This window comes from Peromyscus maniculatus, chromosome 2 (genome assembly GCF_049852395.1).
Source record: "Peromyscus maniculatus bairdii isolate BWxNUB_F1_BW_parent chromosome 2, HU_Pman_BW_mat_3.1, whole genome shotgun sequence".
In the NCBI taxonomy this organism is placed as follows: Eukaryota; Metazoa; Chordata; class Mammalia; order Rodentia; family Cricetidae; genus Peromyscus; species Peromyscus maniculatus.
In genome coordinates, this window is record NC_134853.1 from 142,287,615 (window position 1) to 142,296,662 (window position 9,048).

A 9,048-nucleotide genomic window follows, 5' to 3' on the forward strand; every position below is an offset into this window, starting at 1 on the left:
TGCCTGATCATTTGCGATTCATATGAGCCTCTGTGTGGTAATTTGGAAGTGGCTCCTGGGATGGAAAAACTACATTTAGGTGGGTCAAGTCTGATGAGAGAGGATACATGGCAGAGTAGATATGAACTTTCTGAGACACTGGTGAGGCTTCAGCCCAGGCTTGTGGCACATGAGTTTTGGTTTCATTATTATTCTTCAGGTTGTCTGTATATGTTTAAAACCTTTTTGGTAGAGCATATTCTATAATTAAAAAAAAATTAAGATTCAAGCTCAGAGATGGAAAAGAGAGCAAGGGGTTTTGACCACAGTGTTTGAGCTGGTGTCCTTTTCTTTCTCAAGTGTTAAGTGGCTAATGTCAGTCTCCTTTGACTGTGACTCTGTCCTCATTACACCTCTGTCCTGAGGATTCTCAGATTCCTGTGGCTCATTCTTCCAGGAATATCCTCTGCTGAGGGACAAGAAGCTAAGCAATGTTACCATGTTAGCAGATAGGTTGTGTGGTTTCCTACAATGTCCTGTTAGGAGACAATGTTGAAACCCAGATAGAGACATGCCAGCCATCACCAGAAAGGGTTTGTTTGTAAATGAAGTTCTTGAATATTTATAAAGTCCCAGAAAGAACATTCCAGAAAAATCGGACCATCAGAAGGGACTTTGTTGGGTGGTGGGGAGGGCTTTAAGAGGTGGGGCCTAGTTGGAGAAAGTAAGTGCCCTGGTTTCATTTCTGTTGGTGTGATAAAGTAGTCTGACAGAAAGCAAGTTAGGGAAGAAAGGGTTTATTCCAAATATAATTCTAAATTACAGTCCATCAGGTTGGGGGAAGTTAAGGCAGGAACGCAAACATCTAGTCACGTCACACCCACAATCAGGAGCAAAGAGAGAATAAATACAAACTTGCATGCTTGCTGCTTATTCTCAGCTAGCTTTGTCCTTTCTTACACAGTTCAGGCCCAGCCTAGGGAATGGTGCCGCCCATGGTGGACTGAGTCTTCCTATATCAGTTAACTATCAAGGCAGCTCCCCACAGACGGACCCACAGGCCAACCCGATCTAGATAATTCCTCATTAAGACTCTCATCCCAGGTGATTCTAACTTGTGTCAAGCTGACAGTTAAAACTAGCCTGCCCAGTAGGTCACAGGAAATATGCCCTTTGATACCACAGATTTATCCATTTAGAAGTTTTCACCCCATCAGTCCCAAATGGGTTACCTTCGGATGACAAGTTGATAACAAATGTTGATGGCACTAACATACCTGCAGTCACTTAACTGGCTAAATTAATAGGACACAGTTCCAAAGTAACCCAGCTTGGAGCAAGCATGCTCTGACTAGCCACATAGCTGCTGGACTGATCCTCTCTAGGAACACAATCTTGTGTAGTTCTGAACCTTCTGTTTGGGTGGTACCCACAGAGAGGGTGTTTAGATGAACACTCGCAGAGGTCAGCGCTACCCCAAGACACCAGTGTCCACACATACACCAGTGACCCCAACTGAATTGTGTCTACACATGCCTCCTCATAGTCTCATTCATAAAAGATGGGACTAACAGCTGCATGCTAAGATTTATTGAGCACCTACTGTACGTTGGGCCCTAGAAACAGGCCCTCATGTTAATCCTTCCATCCTGTCCTTGGCAGCCCCTAAGAATACAATTATTCCCTCTCCTTCCTCTTGCCTCTCTCTGTGTTCAAGCCCAGCCAGCATGACTCTAGAGCCTTGCCTGTCTGCAGATACTGAACTAGTTATTATGTACCTCTGTAGTTCTAATGTTTGTGTTCTCCAAAAACCACACATATTGAAACTCCAGCATATTCCAACGCAATAGTATTAACATGGGGCCTTCAAAGTTTGAGAAGATCATGAAGGCGCTGCCCTTGTAAAAGAGGCTTGAGGAAGCTTGCCCTCTTGCCACACTGGATGCAGACAGAGAAGCCCCTGTTCAGGAGGGAGAGGTCCTCACCAGCCACCTAGACTTTCCAGCCTCCACAACAGTATGAAACCTTCCGCTTAGTGGCCCGGTGTGTTAGCAGCTGAGATAGATGAAGACTCAGGCTCGCTATGCATCATGTGAAACCGTGAGACCAGACAGCCTGTGCCATGATGAAGTGAACGGTCCAGCAGGGGAAGGCAGACACCAGGCTTCCCCCAAACACACAATCACAGTGGTGAGGCTGAGGAGAGGCACGGGAATTGTGAGAGCACAGGACAGAGACCCAGTGTGGGTGGAGAGAGTCGGGAGGCCTTGTCAGGAAGTGATGTCCAAGATGAGGGACGAGTGGACATTGGCTTTGTCCCATTTTATACCTAGGAAGAAGGTAAGTGGAGACGGAAAGGAACAGTACAGGGGTGGGTAGAGCTTTTATGACAGGAGGGAGGCATGGCTGTTTGACAGGAGACTTCGTGTTTGCAGCTTCCTCTGAGGTGTCAGGAGAAGCTGGCATCTGGAGAGACTTCTTATCCCAACTCAGGAAAAGGGGCTGGTGGTGTTGATCCTCATCACATGCAGCATCTGGACACAGAAGTCTGCTTATCTGGAGTGTGACAAAAAGACAAAGCTGATACCCCGACCTTCCAATTTCCCGTTATAACCCTGGGGGAGCTACTCTCCAGACCTGGCGCTCTTGTCCAGTGATGAGTAGTCTACCTTTGGACCATGGCTAAATTACTTCCTGCCACCCGACTTGGGGATTTTATTAATTCAGAAGCCAAGACATTCAGCCAAGCTTCAAAGCATTGCTCAGGTAAGAAGTGCTTCTAGCGGTCCCCAGTGTGACCGGGACTGTCTTTCGCACTGCCCCCACCTTCCATCGGAAGCAAGGTCTGCTTATTGTCAATGTACCTGTCCCAGGTTTGCTCATTTCCTGTCACTAGGGCCAATGTTCACAAGTGTCATGAACTCAGTTGGGGTGAGCTGAAATAAAAAAATGAGTTTATTGTTAAAGATGCCATGATGTTTCGTGATATCCGAAGAGAGATGTGGCTGGAAGGTCCGGAGTGGGAAGCATGAGGGAGGGCCCCCTCTTCTTTCTGCAACTGACAGACAGTTGCAGATGGGGCTCTATTTTATTTCCTCAGTCCTGGGTAGCATCAGAGGGTTTAGGGAACAGCTGGCCCTGCCCAGGAAGCAGGGAAAAGTCCACGTACAAGAGGAAGGGGATGCCTTCCTTCCTACCATTACCTTTGAAACTGATCAGTTACAACCCAATGATTGTCTGGGCCAATGAGAGCAGCCATCTCACCCCCCATGAAGAGAGGGAAGCACAGGGGTGGAGAGTGGAGGTGAATGTGGTTACATGTAGCTCCATTTTGTGCAGAGCTGGAAATACGAGACAAAGGAGGGTGACTTCCCCTCCATGTTGACCAGCTGGGGTTGGTCAAAATGTCGCCCAATCCAAGAGAATGATGTTCCCATAGCCTGTGTTTCAGCCTATGACCAAATCTTATTTTAAACACTTCCTTCTCTTGATGCCAGATGTGGACTCATCTCATTGGTCCATTTCTCCTGATGTGACCTCATTAAAAGGGCATCCCAGCGGCTCACACACCAGTACTACTGTAACAGAAGGAAGACTTTCTGCACCTATCTTAGCACATTAGAATATATGTGCCAGACACAAACACATTTTTGTATCCACTTTTGCCAATGAAATAAAATTAGTCTATTAACGTAACTCTTAAATACCTGAATATGCCTTGTACAATTGTATCCACAGGGAATCTGTGCCAGACTCCCACCTGGGTTTGGTGCCCAGATTCCCTATACAAAGTGTCACAGTATGTACCTCTAGCCTCTAGCCACCCGCTATCACCTCTAGATTATATATACACTATCCAATACAATCAAATGCTCTGCGAATCACTGCTACATTGTTCTGTATGTGTGGAGTAACAGGAAAATACCTATGCCTGTTCAGTATGGACTACTCCTCCCCCCCCCCCCCCCCCCCGATGTTTCCGTGTGACTGAATCCACAGACACAGAACCTGCAGGTGCAAAGGTCCAAGCAGTTATTCTTTTCTTTTACATCCCAGATAAGGTAATCAGGACTAGGATGTTAGGAAAATCCACGCTATGCATTGTGAGGTGATAAGGCCACAGTGCAGGGATGGACAGAGGCTGTCCTGCCTCTACCCAGCGAGGTCTGGAACACAGCACAGGAGTTCCCATGTGCTCTGCCTCAGCCCTGGGTTTGAGTGGCTATTCTTTTGAAGATTTATTTACTTGTTGTATGTACATGAGTACTCTATCTGCGTGTATAACTTTATGCAAGAAGAGGACATCATATCTCACTATAGACCATTGTGAGTCGTATGTGCTTGCTGGGAATTGAACTTAGGACCTCCAGAAGAGCAACCAGTGCTCTTAACCGCTGAGCTATCTTTCCAGTCCTGAGCTATTTTTATAGGCTATATTTATATGGGTTATTCCTATAACCTTTTTTTTTTGTTACTTATTTACTGGTTTAGTTTCCTCCTCTTGTTTGTTTTTGAAACAGATAGCTAACTAGCCCAGCTAACCTTGAACTCACAATTTTCTTGCTGCTACTTCAAGGGTGTTGGGATTACAGGTGTGTACCACTGCCGCTATGCCCAAGCTATTCTTATATTTTAAAAGAATTTTCTCATCCTTTGTTAGTCCACTCTTCTGTTACAGCTACTAATTGTTATACTAAAGCATCTCTGCCCAAATAACTCTTGTGTTTTCTTTCTCCTGATCACACCCAGAGGCACACACCTGGGTTAAAGAGACATGATTACAGCAAGGAACAGAACCACAGACTCTGAAATGGGTTTTTTGTCCCCATTTCACAGAGGGGAGCTGAGCATAAAGGGGAGGCATCTTCTGTGGTCTGTCTGTTCTGCCGGGGGTGTGCCTGTGTCTGCCTGCTCGCCACACTTGAGCGCACTGCCATCCACCACAACCTGGGGTCCTGGGACTGAGGGCTTTCCTGGCTCCCAGTGCACCGTTCCCTGGCTCTGCTCCTGCAAGAACCCGAACAGGGCACTAACCCAGGGTCCCACAGTGAGGTAGCGGCAGAGAGCAGCCTGAAGCTCAGCCCTCCTGCGAGATACACCAGGTTCTACACACGGTGCTGCTGGCCCCCATAGGCTCAGCAAGTCTTGCTTTAAGGGGGACTTTACGTGTGAATTACTTGTTAGTTAATTCTCAACGTGCCAAGCACCTTTTAAAACTTTTTATTTAATTATATATTTCCATGCAAGTGTATATTGTTTGTTGTGCATAGCCCCCATCTGCTCTACCCTCCCATTGTCCTTTTTTTTCTACCCCATTTCACGCCTATCTTCATCTTGTGTATACACACATTATTTTATGTGTCCATATAAAATCTGGGAATCATAAATGAGAGAAAACAGACAATATTTGTTGTTCTCTTTTTTCTTTCTTTTCTCAAGCTTTGATTGATTAACTGATTGATTGAGACAGAGTCTCTTTGTAGTCCTGGAGGTCCTTGGAGCTCACTCTGTAGACCAGGCTGGCCTCAAACTCACAGAGATCCACCTGCCTCTGCCACATGAATGTGGGGATTAAAGGTGTGTGCCACCACACCCACCTTGAGATTTGTGCTTTTGAGAATGGCTTTATTCACTTAATATGAGGCTCTCTGGTTGTATCTGTTTTCCTATGAACATTGTAACTCCACTCTTCATGGCTGAAAAGTTTTTCATCGCATATATGCCTCATTTTCCTTTTCCGTTTGAGCTGCCAGCTCTCTTCCTGGTTGTGCTGTGTTGGAGGGATTGGTCATGACATGCACCCTGGCAGAGGGTCTCTCTCCTCAGACTCACGGAGAGAGTTACTGATTACCGTAAAGACTGGGGAGTCTCCACTGAAACATCCCTGAGCGCTCAGCTGAATTGGCTCACACAGTCTACACCACGCTCCTGTGTGACGGGCCTTGGAGGCCTCAATTCTAAGACACTCCTACTGATTAATGTTTTGGAAGGTGGGAGACACCTTAAATCCCCATTAAATCCACGTGCGGACTGTAAGACACCAAGACAGCTCCTTCCCTAGTTTTATCAGGTCAAAATGTGAAAAGCTGCAGGTTAGCTTGGTTTACCAATATGGCCTTGGAGACTGGAAGAAGGTGAAGGATGCACGCATGCTCACAGTACATGTCAGAGCAGGAATCCAAACCCAGGTCTGAGAACGGGCCTTGATCCTCTCTGCTGCCCCTCCCCCAGCTGCTTGTCCCAGGGGTCTATCCTTGACCCCCAGAAGCTCTAGGCCTTGTACCCCTCTTGGCTAAAGCCCTGGTGCTCAGGGAGGCTGAAGCTGTCCACGGTTGCTGATCTACATGGGAACATCTGAGCTGTGGGCAGTCCCGAGTCTCAGCCATGCTCAAGTGTGGTGAAGCAGACACTGCCTGGAAAGCGCTTGCTTATGGAGGAGGGACAGGGGTGGGGCCTCTAATAAAGGGAGCCAGAAAGAAACACCGGTTCTTGGGATATTCTTCTTCTCCTTGGGAAGATTCTGGAACATTCTTTCATATAAGAATAGCAACACTGTCAGGTGGTGGTGGTGCACACCTTTGAGCCTAGTGCTCGAGAGTCATAGGCAGGCGGATCTCTGAGTTCCAGGCCAGCCTGGTCTATAGAGCAAGTTCCGGGACAGCCAGGGCTACACAGAGAAACCCTGTCTCAAACCTCCCCTCCTCCCTCCCCGCCCCATCCTCCCAAATAAAAGTGTGGTCTCATGCTCTCTTCACTCAGTCTTACCCTCACCCTCTTACAGAGTGGAGAATCCAGCTGGAAAACAGCGGCACACGGTTTAAACCTGTTCATTCTCTATCCAGAGCTGGGGTTTGCATTTTTTCCCCATGCCTGCACACTGGGATCACTAGAAACAACAACAATAAACAAACAGTGGAACCTGAACTTCCCTTTGATTCGCTGGTTTGTTGGAGTCTCAGATCCTCAGCACTGAACAATGGGAACAGAAGTTTCGTGGAGGATTTTGTTTTCCCCTCTGGGTGCATCCTGCTTGACTGTGGTATCAGAGACAACATCTGCTTTGTGTTCTCATAGCGTCGTTTTCAGAGCGTGTGCGTGCAGCGTGACTGGGTATTTGGTTTGGGGGCTGAGTGGAGGCATCCTACTTCTCTGATAATCCACAGCTCTCGGGCACATGGCGACTGTACCCAGGCTGTTTGATTCCTCTGAGTAGTCCTTGGCCAAGACGAGAATCTTAGGGCTCCCTCCCCCTGACACCTGACAGATGATCCTGCTTGAAGAGGCTTTCCATTTCCACTCAATCTATTGATTGATTTGTGTGCTTATTCAGCATTCCCTGGGCGCCGCTTCACTGGATGTCATGGTGGGGGCCGGAGAACTGAGACAACAGTGTTCCTGGCCTCCAGGAACTCTCACGCTGGGGTGTGAGAGGACAGTGGGAAGACAGGCCACCAAGGCTCCCACTGCTCAGGTGCTATCGTGGGGGTAAGCTCCGGGGAGGGAAGATTCTAGAAGAGCAGCTTCTACACTAACCTGGGAGTCCTAATACGGTTTCTACATGGGCTAAGGCAGCATTAGGCAGCTGGGTGTGAGCCCGTGGGGGATGGGCAAGGGTGGGAAGGTTTGAAGAGGAGACAACAGCAGGCAGCCAGGGAGGAGAAAGTGAGATAGGAAAGCAAAGCCCGGAGGGCTACCAGTCACCCGGAAGAGCAGAAGCACAGAGGGAGTGGGGAGATGGATAGAATGATCTAGAAACTGTACCAGAGGACAGCCTGAGAAGAAGCCTGTCTTCCCAAAGGGGAAGACTTTGGGCCCTTCCAAAGAGCAGTCGGGAGCCATGGAAAGGTTTTAGCAGGGGAGTGCTTCTGGGCTGATGTCTCATGGTGGCAGTGTCATTGGTGGGGTGGTGGCATTTTCTCTGTCACAACCCCTAACTGAGAGATAGTTGCTTTCATTCGGGAGAGTGAAGATGGAGAAGAAAGACCATCTTGGAAAAGTACCTGGTGGGTGGAACCAGCTGCAGCAGTGGCTCGGGTGACTGGCTATGTGGTGGTGACATTGTTTGTGAGACAGTCATAGGAGTGGATGGGGTGGGGCTGAGTGAGGGGGAGGAGTATGCTGACAGCGACTTCTCCCTGGGCAGCATCTGGAGGCATACTGAATTTCGGGACGTAGAACTCCAGGGAGGGGTCAAAAGCAGAGACATCGACGGTTATAGAGTGTTGAGGAGAATGAGATACGATGATGGTACACCAAAGACTCTTTCACTCAGGGCAGGCATCTCAGGTCTTGGCCAATGAGGGTTCTATTTGGGAAATTGGCTCACCTGTTTCTGGGGGTGTGTAGCCAAATCACAGTGGTGGTGCCCCTGGCACCCACAGCTTCTTTAGGGCGATGGATTGTCCTGCCGGTTTGAAAGCAGCATGTCAGAGCTGATGTTGAGGATTTTGTCTCCTTACAGTTCATTGATACATCCCTCGCATAGTCCTCTGGCCATCACCAAGCCAACAGGATTCTAATATTCTTTTCCCTGATCCACCCAAAGCTCTTTGTAAATTGGACTCAGCAGGAGTAAGTCCAGTGACCTCATAAATAGTGGAAATGATTGCAAATCAGAATTCATATATGTTCTCAACTCAGTGGGTATCCTTCTCCCCCACAAAGGAAGCAATCATCGCTTTCAAATTTCTGTTTGCCCTTTCACTCAGCCATGTTAGGAGAAAATAGAGAGAGAGAGATCTTGCTGTCTAGGCCTGAAAGGTCCACTTCTCCATCCTGAAAAGATGCAAGTCCACTGTCTGGCCCAGTTTTAGCCAGGTGATCCAGAGGGGTGAGAGCCTGGCTGGGGTCTCATGGAAACAATCTTCCACGGGGCACCTGGGAAACCATTTCATACCTAAAGAAACACTTAGAATTTTGTGGCAGAGACGGGTAACTCAGTATCAGTCTGTGTCCCCCCTCCCTTTCTCTGGTGTTTCTCTGGCATGGGAGTGGAGCCAGGTGACTCATTTTGTTTAGAAGTGCTGAAGTCCTTTCCAACCTTGGTCCCTCGGTGGCTCCTTCACCATC

At 48.0% G+C, this 9,048-nt stretch overlaps 1 long non-coding RNA gene across 1 annotated transcript; it reads right to left on the reverse strand.

Annotated features, from left to right (window-relative positions):
- Nucleotides 1-760: 760 nt before the first annotated feature.
- LOC143271693 (uncharacterized) lies at nt 761-3,233 on the reverse strand. The gene is made up of 2 exons (XR_013048884.1): nt 2,844-3,233; nt 761-2,535 (listed from the first exon to the last, which is right to left on the reverse strand). It is a non-coding gene; the product is annotated as an uncharacterized LOC143271693 (long non-coding RNA).
- Nucleotides 3,234-9,048: the final 5,815 nt, after the last annotated feature.